The following is a 15,922-nucleotide window of genomic DNA, read 5'->3' as shown; positions in this document are numbered from 1 at the left end:
CCTTGTGCGTCCAGTGCTCTCTTCTCCCTCTACTTCAGTCCAACTGTGTGCCCACAGTTAAGTGTAACGTGTGAACCTGAAGGATGTGAGGATGGCAGGGTCTCTGAGAACACACCCCCAGCCTATAGGCTTACCTCCTATTGAAGCCATCCTGCAGGCTTGGGCACGGACTACTGCTGCCTGGTAGCCTCAATGAGAAAAGTCAAGACCAGGAGCCAGAGAGCGACCTGCTTCAGCAAACGCTCGGGATCCAAGTCAACGAGGGACACGTTTGAAAGTAAACCGGAAAATGCGGGCTGAACCGTTCTGCGGTGGGGGAGGGGCAGAGGGCACGTGGGTCGGGGTGGGGTGGCGTGCGCTGGGGGGACATTCCACGAGGGCTCTGGCAGGTAGGCAAGAACCGGAAGTTCCTTCCACCTCCCACAGTGGCAACACAATTGGCGTGTGCCTCTTTAGGCAGTTTATAAACTGTTGTTTTGATTCACGGCACCGAGGTTGAGCATGACAGTCCCTTCCTTTCACGTCTTTATCCATCAACCTAGGTTTTTTTTTTGTTTGTTTTGTTTTGTTTTTTTGCGGTACGCGGGCCTCTCACTGTTGTGGCCTCTCCCGTTGCGGAGCACAGGCTCCGGACGCGCAGGCTCAGCGGCCATGGCTCACGGTCCCTGCTTCTCCGCGGCACATGGGATCTTCCCAGACCGGGGCACGAACCCGTGTCCCCTGCATTGGCAGGAGGACTCTCAACCACTGCGCCACCAGGGAAGCCCTGGAGGTTTTATAATGAAGGAAAACTTAAATGATTTGCAACCAATAACTTCATACTAGAGGAATGGTGAGGCAAAATATTGTACCCAGGCACTCGAGAAAGGCAGGCTTCCTTGTTGCTTCCTCCCTTTGTTCAGTCATTCAACCAATTATTTACAAGATTCTCACTCATAATTCTGATACAGTATTTGAAGGACTCTTCTCAAGGCCACTGATACAAAAATTGCACTGTGCAAAAATTAGCCAGTCCCAATTCTGCAATCACCTTTGTAATACTTCAAAATCCTACACCCCACAGACAGAGATAATCAAATTAGCCCAAATGTAACTTGGGAAGACCAGTCACAGAAGGGAGTATCTAAAAGTCCTTTGGATCATGATCTCTGACTATTCCTGCACAGAAGGTGGGGGCGGGCATTGACTACTGAGAAAAAACATCTCTGGACATGCATCACAAGCCTCAGAAGACAGTTCATCTTCCACTCAATCACGAAACATTAAAGAAGAGATACCATGTTTGTGTCTTGTGGAGTTTTCAAGTCTGCACTTGGAGGCGCTTAGTGCTGTTACATGTGAGGGGTCTTCAGAGGCATCCTGTTGAGTGAGAAATGCTCTAATCTTGCATTTGACCAGAAAGCGGATCTGATGATTGAAGTTTCTTTGGGAAGTATTACAAAGGTCAGTAAGTTGATCCCGCTACTATTTTTGTTGTTGTTGTTGTTGTTTTATTGTCAACTGAAATTCTGCAAGATATTATAAAAAAGGAGGAAGGGAAAATAAAATTGTTCCCATACTACCTGTTGAAATTGGCCCAGATTGTCAACTCTTTCTCAAAATTATTTTAAAAAAAACCCCAAAACCGTACAAAGGAAACACCTGTGAACACGGAGAAAAAATATTCTAGTAGAGTAAATGCGTTGGAAAAACTCTAGGAACGGAGTCAGGAGACAGTATCTTAAAAAGAGTGTTTCCCAGGTCTGAAATTCTTTGCTAGCATTGTTCTTTAACGGAAACTTCAGGTGTGCTAGGAAAAAGGACCTACTGTTTTTTGAAAGGCATTAACAAGAACCAAGGAACGGCAGTCCAAAGGGCATGAAAGGACTTGCCCCAATTTGAGGCTACTGTGCTTACAGCGGAGCTCTCCAGAACTCTTTGTAGCTAAGTGCATGGGTTTCACGAGTGCAATATAAAACTCACGAGTGCACATTTCCCAAGAGCTGGTTTTAAGAAGAGACCGTCACGAAGGTTCCCAGCGAGGAGCGTCGCCAGAGAAGTTCCGCAGCTTGCCCGACCCTCCATTTCTGTCCTCTCCTGCAGAGACCTCCTAGGCCCGCGCACCCCGCGCCTGCACGCCCGCGCACGCCCACTGGGGCGGGGCTCTCGGGCACGGCGGACCGCCGTCCTCCAACAGCTCCCGGCGTCTGCTGGGGCAGTTTGCTCCGGAAGACAGGAGCGCATGCGCGAGCGCGGAGGGTGGGGCCCCAATGGCTGTCCGGCGGGGGAGGGTCCTGTCATGGCGGCCTGTAGAGTCAATTCTAGGAATCCTGAGGTAAGGGGTACGGGGACTTTTCACCCCTCAGGTGTCACCGCTCTGCACTGTTGTTCACCCTGTGGGTTATTTGTGCCCTTGTCCATGTAAGGAGACTCCCCACAATGTGGATTCACGCCCCCATAGAGCTCGATTCCCTTGAGATGTTTACCCCAGGATTATCGGCACCACTGGGGAGCCGGCTGCATGAAGGGTTCAGTGATTGCGGGGCCTACAGTGGGGGCTAAATAGTGTGTGCGAGCTATTAAACAGGTGCCGTTCTAGTCTGCACGTTGTGAAGAGTACAAAAGCTAGAGGGAAAGTTCTTGCGAGTTGAAAACCCTCATCTGGTTCCGAAGGTGTAGCTCAGGTGATTGGAAAATGAGTGAAGATGGAAGGAACACACTCATCGTTTCACTAGTGTCTTCCTTCTTATCATAAAAACATCAGTCAACACTTAGGTTCAAACTGCATTCTTTTGTCGGTGATGCGAGCAACTTTGCTGAATGTGGTAATAAACATGTATTTGTAGTCTGGTGTCAAATCATGATTGATTTGCAAGCATAGATGGGGTCTGTACATACTTAATTGGTTGGTGGGAATCTGATAGGTAGTCAAATGTGTGGGTTGGTTTTGTCCGTGGATATTTGTGTTTGAAGGGAGGTCATGCCTGTGTTTTTGTGAGAGTGTGTAAGAGTGAGTGTTGTATTTGGAGGGTGTTGAGATGTGACGCAGGCATACTCAAGGAGTTGGTGGTTAGGTGTTTGTAATTTGGTGTTTGGGGAATATGTTTACATGTGTTTTTTTCACCCCTGAATTTGGGGATTTGTGTGTGTGTAATGGTGGATTTGGAAGGATTATCTGCATATGCGTAAGGGCAATGTCAGGAAAAGTAGTGGTGTATATTACTTTGGGTGTCCAGTCTGTTAATTTTGTATATTTGGGGAATGTAGGCTGATCATTTGTGTATTCAGGGCATGTTGTATGGTTATGGGGTGTTTGTGGGTGTGCATTTTCAGGAGCTGTGTATGTATATTTGGATGTGTAGAGGGCAAGTTTGTGACTATTTTATGGGGCTGGTGGATGTTGAATGTGTAGGTATGTTGTGTTTGTATGATCCTGTATTCTGCAAGATGGCAGAGTTCATTCTGTGTGAGAGGTTGGGAATATGGGGTTATGTATACGCCAGTAGTGTGGTACTGTATGTGTATTTGGAACAAAGGGCGTATAGGGTGACATTATTGTCTATTTGTAGTGTACTGGGTAATCGTGGTTCTATTTGGGACTTGTGGAGAGTTGTGTGTTAAATGAGTTTGTGTGTGTATTCAAGGGGCATGGCCACTTGGAGGAATATTTGCTGAGGCTGTGCATTTGTAATTTTCAGTAGGAGCCTCTTAGGCTTATGTATTTTGGGAAGTGAGTATATGTGTATCTGATAGAGAGGTGGGGTTCTATGTTTCTACAGGGAAGATGGACAATTGCATTTGTATGTATTAGAAATATGTGATACGGGTATTTGTTAGTACTTGCATATGTGTGAGCTGGCTCCTGATAGCTAGGGATAATTTGATATATGGAAGTTGTTTCATAAATGGTTTGCTGGAGATATTTCCATGTATCTTACTTGTGTATTCTAATCCGTGTGCGTGTCCATCATCAGGTGCATGCATTATCAGAGTTTGTTCATAAGGTATGGAGTTGTTAGGAGTATTCAAAGTGTATTTCTTTGGAGAACGCTAGGGTGTTTATACATGTGTTTGGTAGGAGTAAGAGGTGGTCTGTCTATATATTCAGGGTGAGGGTAGAAATGTATATACACACACACACACACACATATACAGTTTGTATGTTGGAGTAGTGGTGGGGAGCTTGTATTCTGGAGAGGTAGCATAATGTATAGTGTTTGGGAGGGGATCCATATGTTCAGGGGTTAGGAATATTTGCATGTGTGTGTCCATAGGTGTGTGAGAATTGTGTATGTATCTTAGTAAGACTGCAGAGGTTGTCGGTGTTTTTCTGTTTTGAGTGTGTCTGAGCATTTGGGGTGTATACTCATGAGTAGTTTGTGGATGTGTGTATTTGTGATTTGTGAGTGTAGCAGGAGGCTTCGAGTCCTCTATGTGTCTATTTCAAAATGTAATGCCTGAAGAATTTAGTGGTGTTGCTTGTATGTGTGTTCTCAGTATTAGTGAGGTGGACTTATATGGACAGTTGACCCTTGAACAACATGGGTTTGAGGCACACGGGTCCACTTATAGTGGATTTCTTTTTCAGTAACTACTACAGGACTACTACAGGATCCATGGATGCAGAGCCACTGCACGGAGGGTTGGCGCCCTAACCCCCAAGCTGTTCAAGGGTCAGCTGTATTTGATAAGTATAGATTATTTGTGTCTGTGTGTGTGTTTGAGTTCCTGGGGCTTCTGGGGTATGTATTCTGTGGGACGTGAGAGTTTAGTTTGTGTGTTTGGAAACCAGTAGGCTGTGTGGGTTCTGTGTGTGTGCAGGAGTCCTGCAGTCTATGTATTTTAGGGCTGTGGGATTGCATATGGGTCTTTTTTTGGGTTGCACATGAGACAGTTGTGTACTTGGTGACCCTGTGTGCTTAGGTACTCAGTGTGTACATCTGGATGGCATATTGGTTGCACATGTTTGTTTTCAGGCCCATGTTGTGTGTGTATATATAGTTGTGAGAGTGGAATGTGAATATTCAGGGTGAGTAAGGTTTCATCTGTAAAAATTTAGGTAGTAAGAGGTGGTCTGTTTGTGTATTTATTCAGGGTGAGGGTGTGTGTTCAGGAGATATATATATATATATATCTATGTACAAACACAAATGTGTATGTGGTGTCCTTTTGGTTATATATCTGTGGTGGGAGTTGAGAGTTCTCCTTGGGGTGTAAGTGGATTCTGTGCACATATTCACAGGAAAAGTTATGGGATGTGCTGGAACTGGTTCATACTGTCTTGGGAGAGTCAATGGTGCATATCTCTTCCCAGCTGTGTGTTTAGTGATGTCAGGTGGGTAGCTTGAAATTGGTCCTGCTGGGAATATTTATACCATGTAGATACCATAAGGGAAGTCTTTCCCGCCTTTCTCGGAGAGCTTTTTATCAAGCACTTAGCAGCGTACCACTGATGTGCGTGTTTGGATTGTGTATGTATGAAGCAAGAATATTTGGGCATCGGTGGGTACGTATGGGACCCTCATGTGAATTGTGAGTGGGGCATCTGGGGCTATGGGCCCTTGTATATGTGCATTGACCCTGGTAATTGTGAATCATTGCATTGCTCCTATCAGGTTGGTCTGTTCTTTAGGGCCAGAGAATCCCCATAAATGTTGTTGATTCCCAGTAGAAATCATGCAGATGGATACAGGGGTGTCTGTACCTTAGGCAGGTGGACACTCCTTCAGCATTTGTGTGGTCCTAGCGTCTGGGTCCCTAGAAGGGGGCGCCTGGCGGACAGATGGCCATGCAGAGCAGAACCTTCACAGGTGTGTTGTTGGCATGACAGGCAGCAATCAGAAAGTCATGGGGCTTCCTGGATAGGAGGTCAGATGACCAAGGGCTCTCCCAGGAAAACCCCCTGAGAATCAGTTGGACAGCTACAGGCATTACTGGCTCTTCTGTGGCACAGCGGACGTGCAAGGACACCCTCCACATGGGGTCCAGAGCCATGTGTCCCTGAGCCCAACTGCCCCAGGGTGGTGGGAACTGTTGCATATCAGGCTGGTCAACTGTATCACTAGGTCTCAACCAACCTGTCTCATGGAAACCTAAGTCCTCACGGATAGGCAGGACCTCTAGGGATCACTGAGCTGACAAGGACAGAGGTAGGGAGGCTTTGTCACTGAGGGAGAGTTGGGGACTGAGACCTGGAGAGCCTGGGGAGTCCCACTCTGAGGAGGTGTGGCTCTGATGTTCCCAAACCCTTTAGACATGTTCTCTGTTCTTTTCTGAAGGCTCAAGATGCTTCTAGCAGTGGGAAGCTTATCTCAGTTTCATGTTTCTCTGATAGGATGAACTGACCCTTTTATTCACTCTTCCACATCGAGCTGCAAACCCATCAGAGGGAACCATGTGATCGTTGTAGCCACCAGCTGACCCCACAGCCACCTTGTGCCTGCCTTGGACCCACCCAAGCATTTCTGAGCCTTCTTTATGGTGAGTCTTGTGGCCTTTTCTCCCTCATTGTGACTCCTCCTGCCAATAAAACATGCTGTGAATGTTAACAAAAGGAAACCTGCACTAGAATTGGAGTCTGGAAGGCCCGTAGAGGGAGCTCTCATGCCGTGCCACTCATCATCAATTACCCCAACAGGAAGAGGTCATTTACTGACCCCAAAGAGGACGTGCAACCACTTTACTACCCCAGCTGGAGGAGGGAAGACTTCCTTCCTGGCCAGCAACAAGAAATAGAAAATAGAAATAGCTAATAGAAAATTCCGCAGTTTAGCCAATGAGACGCCGTTGTCACCTGAAGTTTTACTTTCCTCCAGTGAACTTTCATTTTTTCCCTTGATGATGACTTTCTTTCCTTGTCCCACCCTCCTTACTATACAAGTCTTCTGGGACTTCCCTGGTGGTCCAGCAGCCAAGACTCCGCGCTTCCAATGCACGGGGCCTGGGTTCGATCCCTGGTCGGGGAACTAAGATTTCCACATGCCATGTGGCATGGCCAAAAAAAAAGAAAGCCTTCCATGTTGTGTAACCCGTTGGAGTATCTCCCTTTCTATCAGATGAGATGCTGCCTGATTCATGAATCGTTTAATAAGGCCAATTTATTCAAAATTCAAAGTAAATCTTCCAATTTACTCCGTTAAATTTTGTTTTTTAATACATTGGGGCATGCAGAGGTGGCCACTAACAGTTTAATATGTATCCCTCCAGAAATGTTCTGTATAAAAATATGTATGTGCACTTTTCTAAAATCCACTCTTATGATTGCTACTGCTAACAAGATGATTTTATGATTAAATGCTTATCTTTTTAAAAAGAAAAAGGTAAATATATTGGTGGCAGTGATGGGATCTGAAGCAAATTTCTGATAACATTTGGGACAAGGAGGAACAGGTGTGGTGCCCACAACTCCTTTGAGTTCACTGTCTTTCTTGCCATTCCTGAAGGTTGTTGGTAAGCTCCTCTTGGTTTGAGCTCCATTCTCTTTGCGTTTGTGCTCCCAATCTAACTGGCTTTCCTCTACAGGGCAGGTCAGTTTGGCTGGTAGAGGATTCTCCTTGAGGCCAAACCCCTAGCCTTTCAGATGGAAATTCCCAGGACACAGTAACATCTCTTGGTTATTGCCAGTATATTTTTTGAGTGGTAAACCATAGCCCCTAATTTTGTTCCCTGGATTCCACACTGGGCACTGCTGACAGTGTAGTCTGCACTTGCCCATCTGTTTGGAATCAGCCCCCAGTTTCCATGCTTGGAGCTGTTGGTGGTGGCTATAGTTCTCCATTTTGTTTGGAATCAGTTTGCAGTCCCCCTTCCTTGGGATTTGCCGTTTGGATCTTTTTCCTCAGTCCAAGGATCCCTGGGAATCGGTGGTGGTGCATACCAGGCCTTCTTTTGTCCAGGACGTAGTAACATCTCTTTGTTACTGCTGATATATTAAGGCGCAGGTTTTTTGTGTGTTCTTTTGGGTTGACAAAGGCTAGCTAAGGAAATGAGGTCCTTTATCGCCCAAGAGTTGAGAATGCCAGCTTCTGGCACACCTGCTTATTTTATATTTAAGAACTATGGTCCTGGAGGTTGTAGATATTTAGAAAGATGGAAAAATTATACTAATATTGATCTAGAATTACAGTGGTCATTGTGGGGCATGTTCCAGTTAGACAAGATTGTACATTTAAGGAAACCACTAGAGAGCAAGGGTTCACAGATTGCACAGGGAGAATGAGATGCCTGCTTTACTTGGTATGTAAAAGTTTACAGACGGTTTCAAGATTCCAAAATAGCTTCGTTTAGAGACTTAGAACAAAAAGCTAATGAAAAATTAAAGGGACAAAAGGTACCTGAGACAAAAGACCGTAGGACGGATGTGACTGCAGACGTACCTCCTACTGTCCCCCCCTTTCCGTTGTCACCCGAGGACTCTTGTGTTACTCATTTCCTGTCTGAAATACTTCTCTATTCCAAAAAGAATATTTAACAATTGCCATTTAAAGTAAAACTACCTGAGGTTGCAGGTGAGCCCCCTCAGGTGTCCTTTACCCCTTGGTCAAAGACTGAACTGAGAGCTGTAGTCAAAGAATTCTCTAAACCTTGGAGGAACCCCCAACATTTTTTAAAGAACTTAGAGTCACTGTCAGGGCGTATGTCCCCAAACTGCTAGATCTTTATCCACTTGTACACATGTTGGTAGGACTGGGGGAAGCCCCAGAATGGATGTGGGAAGCAAAATGACATAATCCCTAGGATGGTATTCAAGATCCTCAACCTAAAAAGGCTTGCAGAATAACAACTAACCTTTTATAAGCTATTCCTAAAATCTTCCCTGCTCACACTTGGTCTGTTATTAATTGGCCTAATGATTGCTCTATTATTCACTCATACAAACAAAAGAGGGGTGAATCTGTGGAAGACTTTAGAGCCAGTTTGGAAGCTCTCTTTTTACAGCAGTTGGTGTTCCAAGGAATAAAAAGGCCACTCAGCCTGCTTTAACTGTCCTCTTTGTAAGTGGATTATCTTCTGAGATGAGTGGATTGATAAAAGGGCAGAAAAGAGGGTGGGAGGCTATAGGCCTGACTGAACTCGTGACTATAGCTGAGCATTTTGAAAGGACCTTGGAGCAAGATCACAAACAGAAATCCACCAAGCTCATAGCCTTACAGTTACAACAGCTCTAAGACAAGGGACACAAAATGACACCTGGGCCTCCCCCATTACAACCTCCTAGGGGTCCATGATCAATTTGATGACCCAAAGTTGATGTTTCATTTGTAATCAGTGAGGACACTGGAAAAAGAGGTGTCCTCAAAAGTCCTATGCAAACTCTTCACAAATGCTCTCGTATCTGTCTCAAAGGGAGGGCCCCCCATGACCCTCTCACCTAGTTGGCAGAACTCCAGAGGTTCTCTGGTAAACTATTAGCAGCAATGACCTTAAACAGCCCAGAGGAAAATATAATGAAAAACGGCCAAATTTTAGTTGATACTGGAGCTATGCTTTCTACTTGAAACCCCACTCTCATATTTTACTTTGAAATCTACATTAAACTCTAACCCTAACTGTAAACATAATTACCTAACCCTTTAACACCCTACCCCTAGCCCTAACCAGAGCTGTGCTTTCTACTCTAAATCCCACCCTCAAAGAACAACAGGTCCCTCTGAGTAAAGAGGATGTTTCCATAGTGGGAGTACCTAATACAGTTCAGAGAGAATTTTTATCTCAACCAAGATTCCTTTCTGCTATGCAGTATAGCCCCAGTTAATCTATTCAGTAGAGATCTCTTTTCTAACTTCAAAGGGCCAGTACATTTTGCCTCCAGTGGAGATCTCACCTTAAAATTTCCTGATCAACGTGAACCTGATCAGTTATGTTCCTTACAATCTGTCCTGGACCTAAAAGCGGAAGTTCAACAAAAGTTCCCTAATTGGATGGAGATGCCTGCAAATTTGGGGGCTACTTCTGACAGGATGCCTGCAAATTTGGGGGCTACTTCTGACAGTGTTAACATGAGAAGAATAAAAAAATGCAAACCTATAAAGATTCAGATAGATGTAGCTAAACCTCTCCCTAGGTTTCCTCAAGAGCTATTAAAGCCTGCGGTCATACAAGGTCCCATAGCTATTGTAGAAGACCTAATTGCCCAGGAGGTAATCATTCGTGTACTCGTCCCTGCAGCATGCCAATCTTGCCTGGTTGGAAACCTGGCAGGATGGCGATTTGTCCAGGACTTGGGAGCTGTTAATAAAAATAGTTTTTCCCTGTTTTCCTGTTGTTCCAAACCTAGCCACCCTTGTGTCACAAGCTTGAACTGACTTGAAATGGTTTACAGTTGGAGACCTTTGTTCACCTTTCTTCAGCATCCCGGAGACCCAACAGCCAATATCTACATGGCTTTACTTGGAACAATCAACAATATACCTGCACTTTTATGCCTCAAGGGTTCACTGGGACTCCTTCTTTTTTCCTCCCAAGTACTTCACCAAGATTTAAGTACCCTCTAGTTCCCTGAGAAATCAGCCTTTTTACCATATGGAGATAACCTCCTGCTGTACTCAGCTACTGTAAAGGTTCCATAAGGCATTCATAAAAGATTCCATTTATTTGCTGCAACAGTTAGCTGAGAAAGAACAAAGGAAAAATTACAATTATCCGTAGACGCTGTTCATTACCTAGGACGTAATCTAAGCACTGAAGGAATTCAGCTATCTCCAGAGAGAATTAGGCTGATACAGGAACTTCCTAGACTCACAACTAAGTGCTAGCATTGTGGATTTCTAGGTTTAGCTGGTTATTGCAAGCTCTAGGTTCCAAATTTTTCTGTTACCTCTTCCACTCTGTGAACTTATTAAAGATTTAGTTCCTGAATCCTTTGCTTGGGAAGATAAACACAAGCAGGTTTTTATAAGGCTAAAACAAGCACTGCAAGAGCTGCCTGCCTTAGGGTTACCCAAATGATCAGGTTCAGGTTGATCCGGAAACTTTTTTTTTTTTTTTTTGCGGTACGTGGGCCTCTCACTGTTGTGGCCTCTCCCGTTGCGGAGCACAGGCTCCGGACACGCAGGCTCAGCGGCCATGGCTCACGGGCCCAGCCGCTCTGCGGCATGTGGGATCTTCCCGGACCGGGGCACAAACCCGTTTCCCCTGCATCGGCAGGTGAACTGTCAACCACTGCGCCACCAGGGAAGCCCGATCCGGATACTTTAAGGTGAGATCTCCACTGGAGGCAAAGTATATTAGCCCTTTTAAGTTCGAAGAGATCTCTACTTAATAGATTAACTTTAGGTTATTCAAAACCTTTTCCTTTATTTGTGCATGAAAGGCATAATCAGGCCGCGCAGAACTGTGTGAGCATGGTAGTAAACACAGGCCTATTGCCTGTTACAGCATACAACTTGATTCAGTTGCTTTTGCCTGTCTCAGGTGTCTTAAGGTTATAGCCACAACTTCAAATTTAGTGGAAGCCTTGGCAGATTTGACTCTAGGAAATGAAGTTTATTTGCAAACTCCACACCTTGTCCACAGTCTTCTTAACGCTGAATTGACAACATTTCTCTGCAAGTATCACTGGATTAACTTCCTGTGAAATCCTGCTTTCACCACCTAATCTTTAAACGTCACACCGTTCTCAATCCTGCTACACTACTACCTCTGCCTCACAAAGGTGAGGGCCGTGACTGCCAGGTATCAGTGTCCCATGGGAATTCCCTGGGAGTCCATTGGTGAGGACTCCGAGCTTCCACTGCAGGGAGCACGGGTTGGATCTCTGGTCGAGGAGCTACGATCCCACGAGCCACTTAGCGCGGCCCAAAACAAAAACAAAACAAACAGAAAACAGTGTCCCACTTTGTGACACCGTGTCCTGAGTAAAGATGTTACCAAGTCCAAGGTTGCTCTGCTTGCCGCATGACAGGCCATAAATCGGAGATGAGGTGTTGAGGCAAGGAATATGACTTTATTCAGAAAGCCAGCAGACCGAGAAGATGGCAGAGTAAAGTCTCAAAATAACCATCTTATCGGGGTTTGGGTGCCAGTTTCTTTTATAATACAGAGATGGGGAGGAGATGAGGAGGTAAAGTAAGAAGGCCATAAGTTGTGCGAATAGCCCCTGGAATGGCCAGCCTCGGGGAGGAGATGTGTTAATTTCTTCTTAATTGTAGCCATCCACAGGTGGAAGGAGTCCATATGTTTCCCTGAACAAAGGCACTTTGGTTTAACATTCAGACAGAGGGACAGGGTTCCCCGAGGCAGGCCATTATGTACAGGTACAGACAGTATCCTTGTAGTGAACAAAAGCAGCAGAAGGCAAAGGTTAAAGTAAAAGGAACAGATCCCATGTGGAGTCCGATTTGGCTCTTCCCTGTTACAATTCCCTACTGTCAATGTCCATTCCACAGTCTTGTGGATAAAAGAGGGTGACGGCCCTTCTAATTGCTTCATCAGATGGATCTTTCCGGGAGTGTCCACCATTGGTGCCGGTGTTCCAAACGTTGGGTTTTTGTTTTTTTTGTTCCTCTCTGGAAAGTGTGTCCTTTACACCTGTAGCCTTAAAAAAATATTCTCAGCCTAAAAGTTGAGAGTTACGACCTCTTTGATGGGAATTTTGAGGGCTTCAAGCCTGGGAGGCAGCATTTCAAGTTAAGGAATTCAGCACTTTTCCATGTACGGGAAGATGCAAGGGTCTGGGCTCACTGAAATCAGTCATTTGATATGTACCTCAGCTGTCTGGGGCCTGTGTCCTATATTCTCATATCCTGAGTTTCGTCAGGGCTCACCGGCTCACGTTGGGGGGCTGCAGTCGCTAATGACTGATGTGTCAGGAAATATTCCATTTCTCAGATCCTCTCCTCTTGGTCAGGATTTTGACCAATATTTGGGAGACGTTTCAGGATCAAATTTTGTCCCACGGCGCTGGGAGGCTCATCCCAGGTCAGGGGAGAATTCTTGATATGCCACTCCAGGTGCTAGTTTTTGGATTAGGCCCTATTGCTAATTAAAGATCTTCTGGATCCTCTATCTAATTATGATCCAGGAGACATTTTCCCTTGTTGCTTCCTCCTGTACCTAGAATCACACTATTACAATTATTTCATGTTATAAATGTGGTCTATTTTCTCAAGATGTTTAGCCATTGAAGTATTGTTGGAGGCCTGGTTCCATACTGGGTACTGTAAGAGACGCCAGTCTTATAAAGTAGACAGGATATAAGTAATGCAGCTAGTAACGTTAACAAAGACACAGTACAGCAGGGAGACACAAAGAGCAAACAATCTGGAAACAAAGAACAATGATCAGTATAACTACTTGTAATCCAATTGCAATAGCGAGCGACCAGAGGTACCATAACTGATTTAGTGAGCCATCCGCTGTTTCAGTGTACCAGCAGTGCGTACTTAGACGTGCATGGCTTAATCTTTGGGACAAGCATATGCTACTGGCAGGATCACCCAGGTAGAGAGAAAAAGATAAATGTTTCAATTCTGCTTACAAGGGTATAATTTAACAAATGACTGTAAATCATAATGAGTTTAAGGGGAGCGTTTTGCTTACACCTGGAAAACACAGAGTTAAAACAGTCATTTTTCAGATAGAAACCATAAAAATTATAACCTTAATTATAACCAAAATTATAACCATAAGTATAACCCTTTTACCCAGGCATGTGCAACTAATCGTTTTTGTTAACAGCTTTATGAAGCCATCAGGTTTCCCATTAGAATTCTTCAAGTTCTTACCCAGTTCACCTTTATGGTTTGAAAATCAGAAACTTGTATTTATGCAAAGGTCCTTTCTATAAATCTTCTTGGAGAGGAAGCATTTTTGCAAAGGCATCAGAGTGAAACCATGACTGTGTACAATGGTGAAAGACTTAAGAAGGCACGTTTCAATCTGATTACAGTGCAATTGAGAAAGTAACGTGGTTACTGCGGTGACATGCAACACTTTCAGACAATAAAGAGAATTCTGACTGGTAACATTTTACCAGGACATACCAGATTTTAGGAACTCCATATAATCTGTAGAATACCTGTGTCATTTGGCATACAATAGAACCTAAGAAGATTTATTGCTTATTTGACAACACTTCCTGTGTCATTCAACCTAATTAGTTAATGTCTCTCTTTGGGGTGTTTCAGGGGCCCTTTGAAGCACCCCAAAGTTAGCTAGAGGTCAAAGGAACTTCATTATAATTTGATTTGGGAAGTTTTGTCAAAAAAATAAGAAAAGGGTTTAAAACAGATAGGATGCCATGTCACTGTGAAACAATAGTTATTCACTTAGCCAAAGTAACAATAAAAGATTTCAAAGGCAAGTACAGAACAGATCTCTTAAAAGGTAGAAAAACTTAAAATCTGGTATCAAAGGCAGTCCAAAATCTTAAGAAACCTTGTCTTCTTAACAGAGAGAAAAGCGAAATTCAAGTTGTGCACCAGCTTACTTTTAAAACGTATTTACTCAATTAAACTTATTTTAAACTTAGTCCTGACCACGTACAGAACTCTTTTTTTCAGGGTCCACTTTCCATAAACCTTCTGTCACTTACTTTAGCACAATTCTGACTTTCAAGTGGTCAAATATCTGGAGAGATTAATTTTAGATAGACCTTCCTAAAAGATAAGTATTTTAAAAAGTTCACCTAAAGCTCTTACCTCATTTGCCTTTTCTTTCCTTAAAAGTTTCTTCACATCAAGTTATTTCCTTGCTGACAAATTTGCAACAGATATAACAAGATTTTATTTAGCTTATATTAAACCTAGGCACAATAAAAGTATTATACTTAATGTTGATGACTCTAACAGCATGTCTATATTAATTAGATCAACAAACGAACGTTAATACCAGGTCTTAATTAATACTGACTATTTCCCAGTTCACATGAACCTGAAGCTCATGTAGCTCAGTTTCTCTTGTATTTAGAATAGTTTGGTGTGTAAGTGCTTACTTTTCTTTAAGCCAATTAAATAGAGCTCATCCACAAATCAACCTCAGCAATGCTATCCAAAGACAAAGACACATACAAGGACACAAACATACAGAGACGTCATGGTTGTCATTTCAGAATTTCAGCACTGAGTCAGGTACAGCCATGTGAAGCCCATCAGTTTAGAAAAAGAGGTTGGATTCAAATTAGGTTTCTGGCAGATGGAACAAATCCAACTCACTTGTCTAGATGGCTGAATTTTTACAGAAAAGACACTTAGGTTTTTTATTTATCCTTGATAAGTCAGTTTCTAAATTACTTTACCCTCTTTCAAAAAGGTGCATTTTAGAAAGATGGCAGAGATGAGAGTTCCTGAGAAGACCAGAAAGGACATTTGCATCTCAAAGATACAGGCAAGTTTTTCCTAGGATGACTTTGTTTCCCCTTTGTTTAATATTTACAAGCCTCTTAAGATAAACAGGGAGGGTTTGGGGAGTGGTATCTATTGGAGAGTCAATCAACTCGTTCCCCACTGTCAAAGTTCCCCGGGGCTCCTGTGGGGAAATTAGAATCGGACGCCTCAAGTCCAAGGGAGTCCCCCTGGCCTCTTATAGGATGTCCGCACAAGGGAACTTGCCCTGCTGTGGATGTGGCTCCCAGTCCAAATTGGGTGGCTTGTGGAGTCTTAGATGGTGATACTAAATCAGGCTCCTGTCCTCTGGGGGTTAACACAGAAACTTCTATTTGATCCCCGTGGGTAGGGGAAACAGGAGGTGGTGAATATGATGGCGGCATGGGGGGAGGGTGGGCAGGTGGAACAACTGCCGGTGCAGCTTGCTGTTTTGCAAAACACTTCTAACTGCGAGATCCTATAAAAATTGAGTGAGCCATTTAGGGGCTACCGCCCTTGTGATCCTATATTTTGGGTCCACACCCTATTACAATAGTATACATGTCTTTCTTAGTCATAGGCTCAGGGCTATGTTACACCCATTTATCTACTATAGGCCCCACCCAAAGGGCTCTCCTTCA

The 15,922-nt window shown here is 44.1% G+C and overlaps 1 long non-coding RNA gene across 2 annotated transcripts; it reads left to right on the top strand.

Annotated features, from left to right (window-relative positions):
- The first annotated feature begins 21 nt into the window (after positions 1-21).
- Positions 22-15,447, top strand: LOC308610350. Of its 2 annotated transcripts, none has more exons than XR_014014519.1 (3): positions 22-277; positions 11,531-11,632; positions 15,229-15,447. It is a non-coding gene; the product is annotated as an uncharacterized lncRNA (long non-coding RNA). The 2 variants fall into 2 exon arrangements; XR_014014520.1 differs by lacking the exon at positions 22-277 and adding an exon at positions 6,256-6,459 and having other exon boundaries at positions 11,494-11,632.
- Positions 15,448-15,922: the final 475 nt, after the last annotated feature.

The sequence above is a fragment of the Mesoplodon bidens genome (assembly GCF_964165515.1).
Source record: "Mesoplodon bidens genome assembly, contig: HAP1_SCAFFOLD_1293, whole genome shotgun sequence".
Taxonomy (NCBI): domain Eukaryota; kingdom Metazoa; phylum Chordata; class Mammalia; order Artiodactyla; family Ziphiidae; genus Mesoplodon; species Mesoplodon bidens.
This window is presented reverse-complemented; position numbering and strand designations above follow the sequence as displayed.